Here is a 19,524-nt window from a genome sequence, read left to right on the forward strand (position 1 = left end):
TTCAGGCGTTTCCTAGCTCCCCTCGGACCAAATGGCCGGGTGCGGGTGGCACAGCCTCGCCTGTTGTTAGGCTCCCCACCTCGTCGCATACGTCAACATGGGGTCCTCCCCACGGCGGGCGGAAGCCTTATAACACCACCGTTCGCCGATTTGCGGGGGAGGAATGTGGTGTCACCGCCAGACACCACACTTGCTAGGTGGTAGCCTTTAAATTGGCCGCGGTCCGTTAGTATACGTCGGACCCGCGTGTCGCCACTGGCAGTGATTGCAGACCGAGCGCCACCACATGGCAGGTCTAGAGAGACTTCCTACCACTCGCCCCAGTTGTACAGCCGACTTTGCTAGCGATGCTACACTGACAAATACGCTCTCATTTGCCGAGACGATAGTTAGCATAGCCTTCAGCTACATCATTTGCTACGACCTAGCAAGGCGCCATTACCAGTTTATATTTAGCTTCTTATTAACATACCGTCAAGAGCGATGTACACCAATTATGGATTAAAGTTAAGTATTCTACCAGTTACCTCCCGTATTGCTAGTCTTATCTCTCTGACCTGTTCTAGACCTCACGCCAGTCCTCGTGTAATTAAACGCGTGCATATGGGCCTCCTCTAGCAACACGGTGTTGGCTCTTCTGCCAACACAGCAGTAACAGAAACCTATTCTGGGTCTTATTCATGCCCTAAGAACTTTCTAACGATTGGCTTGAGTGATAGCTATGCTTCATTCTCATTTAAGGTCATTGTGGATTCAGAGTCAACATCTAATATCAATTTTCTCCTTTTAGTTTAGCTTCTGAAAGGTGTGGAAGCTTGTGGCAGAGATACTTAAAACATGGTCCATCTTTAGGCAAAGCCTTTACAAACTGATTGATTAGACCTAATTTTATATGTAGAAGTGGTAAGTATGTTTTTTTTTATCTACAAGGTTTTTGCGTAGAAGGTTTTTCTCGCCAGGTTTTAAAGACTCTCTCACAGGTCAGTTCTATCTGCACCAGTGTGGATCACTAGCCCTACTGTCCCATTCACATAAGAAATATGAAAATTTGGTAAAGCCGCCTTGCTGATCAAGGAGCATTCATGGTACTTTTGGATCGCCACGTACCATCGAGTCCTGAATAGAATAGCCTATTTCATTAAGCACGATTTCTAGGTTTTCATAGCTTACTTTCATATGAACACAATGTCCAACAGGTATAGATGCATACATGTTACCATTGTGTAATAAAACAGCCTTTAAACTAGTTTTGTATAGATCAAAAAAGTCTCCAGTCTTCCTTTTTTTATTCAATACCAAACTCATTCATCAGACTTGGGATGTCTGAGCAGTACGCTAAATCTCCTTCGTGTTGAAAAAACTTGGAAAATTGCTGCTCTTTCTTTCTATACATGTATATTCAGTTTACAACTGCCAATAATTTCTTTACTTTTAATCTAGAGCCAAACAATTCAGCTTTTCCTATCGTTAAGCCCAGATACCTAACCAAATCTTTAAGCTCGGTCTGAGTAAACAATTTGGACTATAGACTTTTTGTATTACAGTGGAATTCATCATCATCTTGTTCATGTGAATCAGATTTATATCAAAAAATACTTCTGCTGGAATGAAATTTAAATCATGTGGTGGTTCAGGAAGCAGGAGTTCTACACCATGCCCTACTGGTCGGATGGGGGAAGGAAGGTTAGAGTAGCTTATTACCTACTTGTTTTTCGAATTACGACCAGTAATATCAACACTGCAAAAGTAGCTATCATCGGAATGATTTCTCGGCTCCCCCCATATCAGAGGAACAGCAAAACTAAAGGGTTTTTTTCTCCTTTTTCGACCATTTTCTCAGATGTTCAACGCACACACATAACATACCTTACGTGGCGCCCGAGGTTTATTTTTATCACCAAGTGTAGATCCAAAGTATGATGTAAACTTTTTACAATGTCTGTAATGTTTCTTTGGTGCTTTTTAATAGTAAATTCACCTCAAATATAACAAAAACTGTCATCAGAGCTTTTATAACTACGATTAGACATTGTACTGAGCACATGTACAGGAAACGGAAAAGTGAGGTTTGGTTGACAGTAAACAAAACACCATGTGTTACTAAAAAATAGCATCGACCTGCCAGCAAATTTTTTTCAACAGTGTTACCAACGTATAGTCTACATTCATTACTCCTCCTTTTTAAATTATTTTAACTATATAAAAGCTGTTAAATTCTTTAAGAAATTGCTTAATTTAATAAATTTAATTGTAAAATGTGAAGAAATGGTGGGTAATACAGATTTTTAAGTATCATATTTGGATTTACCACCATAAGTAACGTAATAAGGTATTATCTGCAAAAAAGTTTTACCATCGTTGGCCTGTGTAATCTTTATGAGGGTGTCTTTCCTAACATTGAGGTCGAGCAGTACCCTACAAGTGAAGTATTCGTGGACGTATTCTCCATGGAATTCCAGAAACTACTCACTGTTATCCCATTTACATCTATCTATATCTGCACATACATACATACTCCAAAATCAGCATCCGATGCGTGGCGGAGGGTGTCTTGTACCACTACCAGTCATTTCTTCTCCTGTTCCACTCGCAAATAGAGCGAGAGAAAAACGATTGTCTAAATGCTTCCGTAGAAACCCTACTTTATGCTATACATCGTAACGTTAGTGACGGAAAAATCAATCGGAGCTCTATATACACATGGAGAGAAACAGTTTGAAAAACTAGTAACCGTGCTGCAGGATAGGTTGTGCTGAGAAATAATTGTAAAAAAATCTGAAGTTAGTCTGTCAGGCCATTGCGTTCACTGTAAAACGATCTTCAAGGGTCAGAAATTTTGTGTGATGTGGTTGGTGTCTGTGAGGGTACTTGTTTTGGTATAGCCGTGTTGCCTCTCGACCATTTCCATCTGCTAGGCTATACACGATCTTGGTTTGTTCCCGACATGAATACCATCCTGTTATTCATGTCGGGAACATGCCAATGTGGTATTTTTGTACGGCCAAGGAGATGGAAATGGTCGAGAGGCAGCACGGCTATACCTAAACAAGAACCCTCACAGACACCAACGACATCACACAAAATTTCAGACCCTTTAAGATCGTTTTACAGTAAACGCAACGGCCTGACAGACTAACTTAAGAGATTTTTTAGACAATTATTTCTCGGCACAACCTACCCTCCAGCACCGTTACAAGTTTTTCAAACTGTTTCTGTCCATATATACATATATACTTTCTGTTGACACTGGGGCACATACAAAACGTTACGAGTAGTAGTTGTCTGGGCTGACTCAGCTTCACAGTGCCAAAACCAAATAGCAAATATCTGCCGAAACACCAGAGAAGATAGGCCTCAAGATTCACAGGAGAGACATGAAATGTAATATAGAGAGTGAACATAATAAAACCGACAAACTGCGGGCACGGATTCCCGACTGAAAATGGAGAATAAAAGGTCCTATGAAATGCATCGTTGCCACGGTAGATGACGCTGATGAACAGCACTTCCTCTGACCACGTGCGGTGTGTTCCTTATGTGGTGTGGGATGTGTGATTGACGCGAATCCTAGTACAAAGAATACCTAAGTGGCCCGCCAAGGAACGATTGTGCGTATCCTGCATAACAACCGCTACCATCTCGATCACTTGCAATCCCATGAGCACCTGTTGCTACGTAAATGCGATGAAGCTGTGCACTGTGTTTCAGGAAGATTTGTTGTCGTTGCACGTCCATTTCTGGACACATGTCCACAGGAACTTTTTCCTCCATTTTTAGTTAGGAAGCTGTCCCTGCAGTTTGTCGAAATTAACTGAAACTGGAAGGCAATGTGGCGATAGTTCGCTGTTGCATTGTAAACACAACCTTTAAAGCACTTATCCCAGGCTCTAAGGTTATATGCAGCAACTCAGGCTTACGATGCTAAGACCACTCATTTGCTATACGACAAATACCGGATGAGCTATGAGTGTTGTATCCACAACAACGCCATATGGTAGGTTCTGGCATTTGAGATGGGGCCTAGGACCACTATTTCAAATACCTGTACGTTTCCCGGTTTTTGTAGGAACATTAACTTTACGTCTGGCAGTTGTCCATTTACGAGTAAATCCACCGCATTGTTGTTCGCTTGTCAAAGCCGAAACAGTAACGTCGGTCGTTCATATTTCATTACGGGAAAAAAACTGCTGTAATAACTTTCTCAGATTTACAGAAACCAAAATAATACCTGACTTATCTTTGCCTGGAGACACGTGAATGCTTCTTAAAGGTAGAACAAGTCCTGTAGTACTCATAATTGTAATTACAGTGAATACACTTTAAGTAAACTAAATATTTTATTCAGAATGACAAACGACATGGCACCCCCAAGAGAAATATTTTTCAACGAATTATAGTTTTATACTTTACTTAAGCATGTGGTCAATTTGTTTATCATCGACTACTAGGCAAATTTTCAACCACCGTTCGAGAGATAGACGAACAGAAGAAATTACCCTGGATGATATGCCGTTACGTGCTATGGCGGTTGTACTGCGAATGTAGCCTGGCGTAGTTGGAGCTTCGTGATAGACCGCATCTTTCAGTTCTCCCCATACAAAGAAATCAAGAAGTCAAATCAGAGGAACTTGCCGGCCATTGTTGTGCAGTATTTCATCCTGTCCAACGATTAGGAAACTATTCATTCAGTACTAGAGTTGCAACACGCGAACAGCAACCTGGGCAGACGTCGTGTTATAAACACATGTACTCTCACTTATCTAGAGGTACCTCGTCTAGAAGAGCGGGTAGAAAGTTCGTAAGAAAGTAAGTGTACATAGTTTTCTTTAGCACCACTGGGATGAAGTAAGGTCACACAATGTAATTTGCATGGAGCACCATGTTGGAAAAAACGTAGAGCCGTGTCCCAGACAGAGAGTGAACCCATAAAACTCTGTATCACGTTCGAAGTCACGTCTTACAGTTACTGACATAGTGACATATCATTAAGGAGAGTTTGGCTGATGATGCAAGATACAAATGACACTCGTCTGGCTAATCCCACATTACTTGCAGTACATCTCGTGCTACAATGAGGAGTTACAAGCGTGAAAGCTAGAACAGCTTCTTCATGTGCTCTGTCAATTGCACTCTTCGTTCACTATGTGATGTTGAAGCTACCTGTTAGCGCTAGTGAACCAATAATTAATGCATGTGCCTGGCGCGACGGACAGCGACTATCAGGATAGACATCCCTATACCGTTGGATCAATGCGATAGCATTTCTTTGACATTCGCCGTATGAAAGTAGCATGTCTAACTTCTTCTCATTGGTGTACATGTCTGTATACAAGTAATGTTGAAGCAGAATAGACCTGCAGGTAGAAGACACAGTTCCTGCTAGTTCTAAAATGCAAACAAGTAAATGATCGAAACACCTGAAACCACGATCTAGCCTGGCCTGAGCGTGTTCACAACGCAACACCGATTCCGGCCGACACACCTTTATATTTCAGAGTATTTCCCGGATTCTCTTACGTTTCAACTTCTAAATTAACAAGCCTTTTTGCTAAACAAAGCGGCCTTGGTTCAATTCCCGGCTGGGTCGGAGATTTTCTCCACTCGGGGTCTTGGTCTTTTGTTATCCTTACGTTCATATCATCGTAACTAACGAATTGGTCTCCGATATGCTATCGTTTTGCTTTCCATTACTGACATGGCTGAATGGGCACGACCCGAAATCCAATGAATTGAAATAAATAAAGATGTACATTATAGATCTGTACTCGTCTTGTCAAGCGCTTCCGAATGTCATTAGCAAAAGTATATCACTCTTATCTAAAAAACTATATTTCCTTCCATATCTGGATCGATACAAAAGATAAGACTCTTTATCACATATCGAAGTTCGTGACCCTTTGCGTACTATCTTTTGAAAACCTCTTTTCGGTATCTGGAACCGCTAACGAAACATATGCAGCGTTACGTCTTACATGACTCACAATATACACAGGGTGTGCCACCTAACTTTGTCACATCATACCTTTCCTAAATGAAATGACACTTGAAAAATGCAACAGGCCACGGATACACCTATGTCATGTGCTGACACTGTAAGCAGGATGCACAACCGGTAGGACGACGGTTCAATCCCGCGTCCGGCCATCCTGATTTAGGTTTTACGTGATTTCCCTAAAATCGCTCCAGGCAAATGCCGGGATGGTTCCTTTCAAAGGGCACGGCCGACTTCCTTCGCCGTCCTTCCCTAATCTGATGAGACCGATGACCTCGCTGTCTGGTCTCCTTCCCCGGTACATGTAAATAAATACCACTTTCAACTCAAAGTTACGTTTTTTTTAAAAAATCTTACATTACTACAGATATGAAAATCAGAGGTACAATTAGTGATGGCATACTTGGTTTCACTGCTCTAAATCTAACTTATACCTTCTGGAATACTTACTGGAAGTAACGGAAACGGTGCCACAGTTTCTGCCTTAATGCGGGTTGCCTGCAATCATCTGAATCAAGCTGTAGGCAACCCTTGTTCTGCGCATTACGGAAGAAACTGTAGGTCCGTTGCCATCCTTTAAAGTCTACGAATTTCAGGAACTATGACGTCTAGAACAGTGAAAGCAAGTCACTAACTGTACCTCCGTAGACAAAACATATGTACCACTAAAACACGTAACTTTTTTTAGTATGATGTTTGTTTACATTTAAGGATTGTGAATGCTTATCCATTGTGTCAGCCACTGACATCGGTGCATCCCTGGCCAATTGCATTTTTCAGTTTTTTTTTCTCGTTTCGGAAACATATGAGTTGTCAGACACACTGTAAAATATGAACATACTATGCTATTGTAGATATTAGAACACACGAGATCTCAAGTCTTCAAAATGCTTATCAACATTCCACAATTCATTTGTTTTTCCTTGTAGAGCAGTCTGCTTTCCTCGTAATTTTGTCTGGGTGTACATGTCTTCTTAAACAACTTGAGAACTTCAACAATTGTATGTTTTGTTTATAGAGCTCGCATGGTTTTTTTTTCTCAGCCGAATTCAGTTACACTGGTGTAGAAATATCGAACGCTTAAACGACTGCTAAGTCGAAGCTACAGTTCCATCTCAATGTGCATAATAACGTCTATTATTTGCTACATTACAAACAATTTTTCACAAGACGTAACTTAATAATAAAATAGGTCAGTGACGATACACTGGCTGCTTATGTGCTGAAACTTTTCTACAGAAACGTTGACAGATTGTAGCGAAGATGCGCTACTTGCAGAATTTTTCCTACTTTGACAGGAAATCTGAATACTGAGAAAAAAGGGAGAGTTCTTGTTTGTACAGCACTGATTTGTGGAAGACACCTTTCATAAGTGGATTCGGAGACAGTAAGCATTGATTCAGGCGTCTGATATTGACCATCGCTTCTGCAATCTTCGGTTCCTCCGCTTGGCATTTGCGTGAGCACTTTGCTATACATATTAAACAGTTTTATGACTGGCTGTTGATTACAGCTTTGCTGTTAAATTTAATTCTTCGTAAAAACTGTATGTATTTCTCATTTTGTTCGGAAGTAACTAAGGACTAAGGTTTCACCATTCCCGTCTAATGTCCGTGTATCCAGAATGGTTTCTTATCAGTTAAATGAGGAGATTCACCAAGAAACTAAGTGTATCCAACTGTAGTATGCGTCAAACCCTGACCTCAACGTGAATCCCGGTTCTCGAAAATCACCCTCACACACAGTAAAACAGCGAGCTGCAAGGGGTGGCGTACGGGCCGCTTCTGCTGGGTCGATAGGGCAGGTTAGCTGCAGTGGGTGGAAACAGATAGCGCGCAGAGAACAGTGGCCGGCGTGCCACCTGTTGCCTCCCGCTGCTGGCCTGAGTACAAGAGCGACTCTCTGGCTTCGTCTCCAGGCCTTGAGGAAAGCTGTAACGTTGCCCCAATACCTAACAACCAATCGCAGTAATGCTACTGCCCATTAGCGCTTCCACGTCGTGAACATAGAAACCATAAATAGTCATAGCATAGCATAGCTGCGTTCATACCTCGCGCCGAGCCAGCACCGCGAAGAAGGGAAAAATTCACTTCCTTATTTTCAAGGTGTTAGAAACTCTTGGTGGTGTATAAGACTACACCACTTCGTTTTATAAATAGTGTATTTCTTAAAAGCTTTACTTACCTAGTAAAAAAAGAAAACTCTACAACTTTTGGTCTTGCGTGATTTCTTAGTAGCGTTTCTCAGTAGATTTTGAAAAATAATATTCACGTTAAAACATTTGATTTTCCTGCACGTAGAGAGAGTAGCATCGTAGTTTCGCCTCAGCGCCTGAGTGATACGTTTTATTTGTGAAGGAGGCTTTTATCACTCTCTTTCAGGGAGGATCTCTTAACCTTATCGACCCACTGAGGGGTTGGCAGAGTACTCTGTTGCCTCCTCTGACCATACCGGGCTGCTGCTGTCAGGGCTTCGTGGTGCAGCCCGGTCCTCATCCAACCTGCTCGTTTAGTCTTCTTCCCCCCTCTCACGTGGTCTGTTACACAAGTTCATACGTCGTTTCTCTTTGAGTGTCTTACCCTGTCCTTGTTGCTAGTCTTTCCTATGTAATTTCAGAGTGGGGTACCTCTGCTAGGTGGCGGGGGCTGTGGGACGTAAATTCTGCGATCAAAAGTTTCCGGACACCTGGCTGAAAATGACTTACAAGTTCGTTGCGCTCTCCATCGATAGTGCTGGAATTCAGTATGGCGTTGGCCCACCCTTAGCCTTGATCATAGCTTCCACACTCACAGGCATACGTTCAGTCAGGTGCTGGAACGTTTCTTGGAGAATGGCAGTCCGTTCTTCACGGAGGGCTGCACTGAGGAGTGGTATCGATGTCGGTTGGTGAGGACTGGCACGAAGTCGGCGTTCCAAAACATCCCAGAGGTGTTCTGTAGGATTTAGGTCAGGCCTCCTTGCAGGCCCGACTATTACAGTGATTTAATCGTCGTTAACCACTCTGCCACAGGCCGTGCATGATGAACAGTTGCTCGATCGTGTTGAAACATGCAATCGCCATCCACGACTTGCGCCTCAACAGTGCGAAGCAAGTAGGTACTTAAAATATCAATGTAGGCCTGTGATGTGATAGTGGCACGCAAAACAACGAAGGCTGCAAACCCACTCCATGAAAAACACGACCACACAATAACACCACCGCCTGCGAATGTCATTGTTGGCACTACACACTCTGGCAGAAGACGTTCACACGGCATTCGCCATACCCACACCCTGCCATCGGATTGCCACATTGTGTACCGTGATTCGTCATTCCACTCAACGTTTTTCCACTGTCCAATAATCCGATGTTTACGCTCCATACTCCAAGCGAAGCTTCGTTTGGCATATACGGGCGTGATTTGTGGCTTATGAACAGCCGCTCGACCAAGAAATCCAAGTTTTCTCAGCTGCCGTGTAACTGCCACAGTACTTGCAGTGGATCCTAATGCATTTTGCAACTCCTGTTTGATGGTCTAGATTAATGTCTGTCTATTACACATTACGACCCTCTTCAACAGTCAGCGGTCTCTGCCAGTGAACAGACGAGGTCGGCCTGCACGCTTTTGTGCTGTACGTTTCCCTTCACGTTTCCATTTCATTATAAGATCGTAATCAGTGGACCTAGGGATGTTTAGGAGAGTAGGAATATCACGTACAGATGTATGATACAAGTAACACCCAATAACCTGACCACTGTCAAAGTCTATGAGTTCTGCGGAGCACACCTTGCTGCTCTCTCACGATGTGTAATATCTACTGAGGTCGCTGACATTGAGTACCTGGCAGTAGGTGGCAGCAGAATGCACCTAATATGGACAACGTATGTTTTTAGGGGTGTCCGAATACTTTTGATCACATAGTGTATGTTCCCTCATTACGCTCAGCTTTCTGGCCTTCCGGCTGATAACTCGATCTGGCCAGTCTTCGTCCCTACCTCTATATCCATTTCTTGTTTTTTGTCCCTTATCTCGCCTTCGTTGAACTTTCGTAGACCTTGGAGTTTCCATTCTCTGGGTTTTGCGCGGTGTGGTACCACAGACCTGCAGTCATTTTGACCTGTCTTCTCAGCGAAAAAGGGCAGACGACCTAGTAGTTATATCCCTTTAATCATCCAATCAGTGTAGCACCTTAGTTTCCTAATAAACCATTTACCTTTTCATAATTCGTAGTTGTCATTGTGACATGACGCTATTTGTCAACCACGTGAACCTTTTGCTTTTCAAATGGCGTACACAAATACATGTCTTCTTTCAGATGTAAATGAGATTTATTGAGTGACTTTAATGCCGTGATCGCGAGCCCACGGAATTTATTTGGTTTAGCGTAGTGTCAAACACAGCAGAATATAATAAAACAGATTACTAGCGATTGGTTTAGCCCTAGTGTCGATCCGTAGTCTTGTTATAATGATCTATGTCTTGCAAAATCGAAAAATATACAAATTTTTCCTCCGCCGATACAAGGGGCTGCACATTATATTATGAAATGCAAAAAATTATTTTTGGTTCACATCCTACAATTACCAGCATAACACATAGTATTTCCAATTAGAAGAGAAGAAGAAATTTATCTCAGATGAGATTTTGGTGTTGATGGACTACAATAAAAGGTTGCAACATTGCACTTAATTTCTTTCTTGTTGGAGATGAAAAACTGCAGATGCTGAAAAACATAATTACATTTATAGATGTTTCTCTGCCTTAGTTTGACTAATACGTGGGATGTGCATTTTTAACATTTTCGCTTTTGTAGTTCTGCGCAAGTGCTGTACAATACCACATGCTGTAAGTAATTACATGCTTTACATCGCCACTAGCTAAACTTTCAAATAACTGTTTATAGCTCTTGCGAATAGTATTCATTTTAGGAAATTCATGCAATGAAACCAAAGCTAAGTGGAATTACGTTTCAATGCATGCTTTTCTGGATCATTCGATGACAAAACTACGACGTTCTCGGCATCTCAAAGGTGCTTACATTCCGATTTTTTTTTACTTTAACTGCAAGAAAAATGCGCGGATTCAGCATAGCCCCGAACACTGCCAAACAGGTAAATTAATTACGGTCAACTGTTGTGTTACATCGTGATGCAGTTCAAACCAGTTTAAAGGATACGATTTATGCGTCACTGTCTGTTGCTGCATAGTTTTTCCCAGCTTTGTGGACTTGTCCGCAGCGCCAAAACATGCACACTGTTTCACAGCTGTACGGTCAAAGTAAGACAGGTGCTGCCAGATTTGTTGCGCCACTATCCAATTAGTGCCATCTTACACAACAATGATTTCATTATTCTTTTTGTTTCGTTTTCTCATTTTTGTGTCTCATCGAATTTTGAGGCACATAGGGAATGGGTGGTTATGGCCTCGTCTTATGAATACTGAAAGACAGATAGAGTTTTCTCCCTATGTCCTTCAGAAACGAGTAACAATACGTTTCAGTATGAGCTGAAGCACATGGAAGACGAAAATTTCAAAACATAATATATTTTTACGGGAGTACAACGCAAGGAGCGAAGTTTGTCTATAACGATGAAATAAGTTGGACTAGTGCACAGTCATTGTTTTAAAGCAGAACTTTTTACTGAACTCACTGTCTCCTATTCATTATACACATTTTCGAGTTTTAAAACCTCTTCTTCAATGTTTGACCCAGTACTTTTTTTCTTTTTTTTAGTGATGCTGTACTTCACAACACACTGACATCTGGTAAGGACGCTTTTCGCTCCCACACACATATAGCCGGCCGTGGTGGTCTAGCGGTTCTAGGCGCAGGTTCGAATCCTGCCTCGGGCATGGATGTGTGTGATGTCCTTAGGTTAGATAGGTTTAAGTAGTTCTATGTTCTAGGGGACTGATGACCACTGATGTTAAGTCCCATAGTGCTCAGAGCCATTAGAACCATATATATATATATATATATATATATATATATATATATATATATAGGGTTATTACAAATGATTGAAGCGATTTCACAGCTCTACAATAACTTTATTATTTGAGATATTTTCACAATGCTTTGCACACACATACAAAAACTCAAAAAGTTTTTTTAGGCATTCACAAATGTTCGATATGTGTCCCTTTAGTGATTCGGCAGACATCAAGCCGATAGTCAAGTTCCTCCCACACTCGGCGCAGCATGTCCCCATCAATGAGTTCGAAAGCATCGTTGATGCGAGCTCGCAGTTCTGGCACGTTTCTTGGTAGAGGAGGGTTAAACACTGAATCTTTCACATAACCCCACAGAAAGAAATCGCATGCGGTTAAGTCGGGAGAGCGTGGAGGCCATGACATGATTTGCTGATCATGATCTCCACCACGACCGATCCATCGGTTTTCCAATCTCCTGTTTGCCGAAAATCATGATGGAAGTGCGGTGGAGTACCATCCCGTTGAAAGATGAAGTCGGCGCTGTTGGTCTCCAGTTGTGGCATGAGCCAATTTTCCAGCATGTCCAGATACACGTGTCCTGCAACGTTTTTTTCGCAGAAGAAAAAGGGGCCGTAAACTTTAAATGTGAGATTGCACAAAACACGTGAACTTTTGGTGAATTGCGAATTTGCTGCACGAATGCGTGAGGATTCTCTACCTCCCAGATTCGCACATTGTGTCTGTTCACTTCACCATTAAGAAAAAATGTTGCTTCATCACTGAAAACAAGTTTCGCACTGAACGCATCCTCTTCCATGAGCTGTTGCAACCGCGCCGAAAATTCAAAGCGTTTGACTTTGTCATCGGGTGTCAGGGCTTGTAGCAATTGTAAACGGTAAGGCTTCTGCTTTAGCCTTTTCCGTAAGATTTTCCAAACCGTCGGCTGTGGTACGTTTAGCTCCCTGCTTGCTTTATTCTTCGACTTCCGCGGGCTACGCGTGAAACTTGCCTGCACTCGTTCAACCGTTTCTTCGCTCACTGCCGGCCGACCCGTTGATTTCCCCTTACAGAGGCATCCAGAAGCTTTAAACTGCGCATACCATCGCCGAATGGAGTCAGCAGTTGATGGATCTTTGTTGAACTTCGCCCTCAAGTGTCGTTGCACTGTTATGACTGACTGATGTGAGTGCATTTCAAGCACGACATACGCTTTTTCGCCTCCTGTCGCCATTTTGTCTCACTGCGCTCTCGAGTGCTTTGGCGGCAGAAACCTGAAGTGTGGCTTCAGCCGAACAAAACTTTATGAGTTTTTCTACATATCTGTAGTGTGTCGTGATCATATGTCAATGAATGGAGCTACAGTGAATTTATTAAATCGCTTCAATCATTTGTAATAGCCATATATATATATATATATATATATATATATATATATATATATATATATATATGTGTGTGTGTGTGTGTGTGTGTGTGTGTGTGTGTGTGTGTGTGTGTGTGGTGGTGATTTTGCGGTGAGTTCGGAGGGTGCATACACATGCAGAAAGAGATGATCTGTGCCACAACATTAAAAACAGTGGTTTATGAAACATGAGCTATAGTAATACATTATAATTAGTGCAGGTTATCAGATAAAGTTTTCCAATAAATGATAGAATGCCAGGAATAGAGTATTTTGGTGTAGAGTTGATGCTGTAACTGTTCTACAACTTAAATGTTAAGAAATTTGTGCATAAAATAAATTAAAACAAAACATGAACTTTTTTTCGTCTTCAGTGAGACCTATTGACGAAAACAGCATGTTGAGTGACAAAGGCTTATTAACATTTGGTGTAATATTTGTGACAAAACAGATGGGAGACATGTTATACGTTTACTGCAGAGCCTGAAGTGTAGCTCCACTGGCATGCACGGGCCGCCGGCTCAAGAGGGGAATATTCAGGATTCTGGCTGCGGCCCGCGCCGCTCGTTTCGGCTATTGCTGTGCAAGCGCGGCCCGGCCGCAGTGCTAGTGTGAACACTGCACTGCAAATCAAAGGGTTTACAATCGAGGCGCGTCCTAGCCAGCCCTAGCCGAAAGGTGATAATGACACAGGTGCTGCCAGAGGTGGTTCTCCGCTATCCAATTACTGCCATATTACACAACAATGATTTCATTATTCGTTTGGTTTTGTTTTCACATTTTTCTGTCTCATCGAATTTTGAAGCTCATAAATTTTGAGGCCCATCAAGTTTCAGCCTGGGGTGCAGGGTGAACACACTCGTAAGATGTGACGTAGCGGCGACCAACGGAAGATGGCACTGTAGGAGCTGCGCTCAAGAAGACACGTTTTGCTGTATGCTGTTACCCTATCCGCAAACCCCATTCCCCTATTTTGATTTCAGAGCGTGGGGAAAGCAGCAAAGTTGACAGGTTCACCAACAGTGATAATGAACACATTCTAAGCATCACGTATGAAAATCAGAGGTAGCTGAAGTGTGCTCATCTCATAGGAAGAACTCCTCCTCTTACTGGCGGGAAGAGGGAAAAGTGGTGTCTCTTATTGGCGGGAAGAGGGATATGACTATATGATGCTAGTGACTAGTAATATCTACTTGTATATAATGAGCGATGGATCACAACAGCGAACACGCCATTACCTGCACAGCTCTATTCTGCCAGTATTACTTCGGCTGTCAAAAACTGCTATATGTCCACACCCACAGGCTATTGCGTGGAGAAAGAAAAACTGATGAAGAAGGAATCCGACTGGAGCATACATCATCTTATTCCGACTTAAGCTACTGTTTTTTCCATAATGTTGGGATATCACTTTTACTATCTTGGATACAGTGAGTGCTTTCAGTAGCACTAATTACGTTTCTGTGTTTTTCATGCATAGCCTAAGTTATTTAGGACAAATAGATATCAGCCAGATTGGAGCCTTTGGAAATGACATGGCCAATTTCCTTCTGCATCTTTGCACTCTCAGTGTCCCATCATCTAAGTAGTTTTGATTATTATCTCCTTCCTCCCTTCAGAAAACCAACACACATATACTCTCTCTCACTTTCTGGGTCTGTGTAGGACGCTTCTGATGGGAAGGGTTGGAACCATGTGAATCTTTCATTATGATTACAATGTGAGTGCGTTTACAGGTGCTCCCAGTAGTGACGCCATAGCTGTGTGTATTAGCGATCTTATTGCCTACCTTGATGTGCTTAATTTTTCAGTGATAAGGTGTTTATAAAAATGCTTCCAGGTGATGATGATGATGAGCGTTTGGCGTCATTGGCCGGGAGGCCCCTCGCGGGGCAGGTCCGGCCGCCATATCGCAGGTCTTATTACATTCGGCGCCACATTGGGCGACCTGCACGCCGGATGGGGATGAAATGATGATGAACACAACACAACACCCAGTCCCTGAGCGGAGAAAATCTCCGACCCAGCCGGGAATCGAACCCGGGCCCAGAGGACGGCAATCCGTCACGCTGACCACTCAGCTACTGGGGCGGACCTTCCATGTGAACACATGAATGAAAAAGATGAAAGAAAAATTAGAGTTTAATGTTCTATCGAAAGCGAGGTCATTAGAGAGTTGCAGATCGATGGAATTTGTTAAGGATGGGGAAGGAAGCTGGTCGTGGCCTTTCAAAGGAATTATCCCGACATTTGTCTGTAGTGATTTAGAAAAACAGAAATCTTATTGACCAGACGACGATGTCAACCATCACCGTCATGAACGTGAGTCCAGTGTGCTAACCATTGTGCCACTTCACTCATTGTGAACTTGTGACAATCCTCTCTAATAACAATAATGGAAGTTAGGCTTCCAATTACTTTGATTGTTTCCCTCAATCAATTCCGATTATGTCCATAAGGTTAAGTTAATAATTTTATACAAGCATCTAAAGTGTCTCCTTGTACCACAAAACAATTAAATATACTCCCACACCTGACATGTGTAAGGCACCACACGGACTGAGATGCTGCTGGTGGTGCTACGGTTATTACCACTGGAATTAGCAATGATGAAATGAGATACACAAGCTCTGTTCAAGAAGGGCGAATATGACATTGTAAAGAACAAACTGGGCTCAAGAGCCACTTAAAACAAGGAAATACTATCATACATTGATAGAGAAATGAAAGAAACCTGGGACCAGCTAAAAACGGGGTGGAGAACCTACTAGTTGCTTCCCAACATAAAATGAAGGCTCAAGAATGTCATCCTTCTTTCTGACCAAGGAAGATACATATTACCATTCGGGATATGATCCCTATGCCAGTTACTAACGAAATGTATGGCAACGTACCACAGATATTTAACAATGCACTTGTTTATAACATGGTAAGGAATGTGGAGCTTTGGCACAAACTGGACTTGCTGACAGCTAAAATAGCTTTCGATCAGTATGTCTACATGGCCTAGAGAGACAATAAAGAAGAGGCCACACCTCATGATAACTGGAACACACAACAGGAGAACATCAATTAACAGCTTTTCAGAGTCAGCCACGAGATGGCCTTGGGAATGACCAGAAAGGATTTCCTGAGACACTGACAGCTACCTCCCAATCTCGTCAAACTTGGGTAGCATTCCAGTACAGCCACTGTGAATTCTGAGTTGTGTCTATGTATGCCAGGGGCTAATCACCCAAACAAACTGAGAAACCTAATATCATCCTGATACCAAGTACTGGAATGTAATGAATAGCGTAGTGTAGTGTTGTATAATATAGTGTAATCAGGAATGATAAATTTCAAAAACTGTAATATAGTATTGTAGCATATTACATGAGACCAGTGGCATGTGCCTTCTAGATTTCTGATGCATCTGTGCATTTAATGGTAAAGGGGTAATCTGTATATTTTTTAAGTTGTGGAGATATTTTAGCTATTTTCAACAACATAATGCCCAATTATACTGACTCATTTGAAATTATGCTAAAAATTTAAATGTGCAATATTTGACGTGTTCTTACACCTAGACAACAGACTAAAGGAAAATGACAAATAAATAATAAATAAATTCATCACTATTGTTGTGGTCTTTAGTCTGAAGACTGACTTGAGGCAACCCTCGGAATCTATCTCATACATGATCTTCATCTGTACATAAATAATTCATATTGCATGTACCTGAACCTGATTATTATAGTCGAGCCTCAGGTCTTCTCTACAATTGGTGGCCCCCACTCTTCCCTCAATCATCAAAGCCACTGTTACCAGTGCTTCATCTTTCAGGTTGTGTCCTATCAGCTTAACCCTACTTCTAATCAACTTGAGCCATAAATTTCTTTTCTTCCTGATTGGTTTCAATGTCTCTTCAGTAGGCATCCAGCCTTTTCATGTAACCTTCAGCATTCTTCGGTAGCAACACATTTAAAAGATAAGTAAGCGCACCATAGACTACTACGCGTGTAAGATTTATCAAGCGAGACAGGGACAGGGATAGCCAATTGCGCATTGGGGAAGTCGAATTGACGAGGTGCAATAGAATTAGTCGATTCGTTAGAAAGAGCCCGTTTTATGCAAGGGTTAAGCAACGATAGAATCCAAACGATAGTAAGAAGCAGAGGCGATGAAATTACGCTAGCGGCAGCAGTGGAGTTAGCACTGCCAGAGCAGAGTGCGGTACCGTCCATGAAAGAGAGGGGACTAGCTCCGAGAGCAACCTTTAACCATGGAAGGTAAACGGCGGCGAGCTCTAGAGATATTAAGGAATTAAAATCTTTCACCTGCTGTTTGAGAGGTCATATTGCGAGCAAGTGCAGGAAGAATAAGCCAGAGGGTAGAGTACGGGCAACGACGTGTAATGAATTCACCAACATTTGCTACGGGTACAACCAGCCTGGGCACACCGATGCAGAATGTCGGGTGAGGCTAAGAAAAATTCATTCGATAGAAGTAAGAGATTTCAAAGGCAACAACAGAGAAAGCGATGGACGTTTACGGGAGTGTAGATGTCCACATTGCAACTTACCATGTGACTGTGGAGTCCCGTGTACAAGAGTAAAAGACTTAGCCTGCTTTAAGCTTAAGCGGCATGGCCGCTACGCTGAAGATTGTCATGAAGAGTCCTGGCACGCCTGCAGAAAAGACAGGGTGACAGTATCTAGTAGAACCCGTAAAGTGGTGCAGGGAAACTAAGAGGCGGCAAGGCCACACAGTTGGGGCTTGTTGCGAGAGGTAAACCCACAGTTAGGGTAATAGACTGTGCAACAGAGGCCGGCCGCGGTGGTCTCACGGTTCTAGGCGCGCAGTCCGGAACCGTGCGACTGCTACGGTCGCAGGTTCGAATCCTGCCTCGGGCATGGATGTGTGTAATGTCCTTACGTTAGTTAGATTTAAGTAGTTCTAGGTTCTAGGGGACTGATGACCACAGCAGTTGAGTCCCATAGTGCTCAGAGCCATTTGAACCATTTTTATGTGCAACAGAGAACGATGTTTTAGTATTGTACTGCATAGAGTTAAAAGTATAATTAAAGTTACTGACAGAGACAGGAGCACAGTTATGTTTACTAAAGAGAACAAGTATTGCAGTGAAGAGTGCAATTAGAATTAATGTAGCAGATAGGCTTCGGCTGAAAGGTTTAACAAGCGAAGCCGTGAGTACGATAGGTGCAGTAAGGATACAACTAAATGTGGAATGTGCTGGTAAACTCGGGCACAAGTTCCATGTGTACGGATCGGGATTAGACATCCCGTACGACGGTTTAATTGGTAGAGATTTCTTAACAGAGCATAAGGTTATTACAAGGCTGCAGGAGTGAGATATACCCTTGACAGTAGTAGAAGAAGAACCGAAGGGATATGGGATCTAATCGGATTCAGGATTAGGCGGGAGGGGAAATAGGGCCCCGAGAGGAAAGAATACTGTTATTAAGAGTGGGCAGAAACGTACTACAGGAAAGCGAAAAAGAAATGATTATTCCAAGACAGGAATTTGCACAGGTGGTGCATGTACCTGAACCCTTGGTGAAAGGGCGAAATGTTAAATTCATAGTGAGGGCATAGAACTTATCAGAGGACAGAGTTCATTAAAGAAACATCAGGCTAATGATGGAAGAGTTAGTAAGACTCATAAAAGTACGTTAAGTAAAAGGTAGCACGGATGTCGTAGGAAAGACGGGAAGTCGTGCTACTGTTATGCGAAAGCAATTAAGATTGCATCACTTGAATGCTGAAGATAAAAGGGCTCTAGTGGAGGTTAGCGTGGAGTACGGAGATGTATTTCATTTACCAGGTGACAAATTGTCCTATACTTCGGCAATAAAAAGCACAGTATACCAATTGCGTCGGCACATGAAGGGAAGGTAATAAAAGCCAGACCCTATCGGATCCCAGAGCGGAGAAAGAACTGGTAAAGAGCAAATAGAGCACATGTTAAGAGATGACATAATTGTTGAGAGTAGGAGCGCCTGGAACGCACTGTTACTATTGGTTCTTAGAAAGTTAGATTCCAGTGGCAAGCAGAAATGGAGAATCGTAGTGGACTACAGACAATTAAATGACATCGCTATATGCGACGGAGTTCCACTACCGAACATCTCCGATATTTTGGTCCGGCTAGGGCAAGCAAAACACTTCTCGACACTTGACCTTGTAAATGGATACCATCAGATACTGACGGA

Source organism: Schistocerca serialis, chromosome 3 (genome assembly GCF_023864345.2).
Source record: "Schistocerca serialis cubense isolate TAMUIC-IGC-003099 chromosome 3, iqSchSeri2.2, whole genome shotgun sequence".
NCBI lineage: Eukaryota > Metazoa > Arthropoda > Insecta > Orthoptera > Acrididae > Schistocerca > Schistocerca serialis.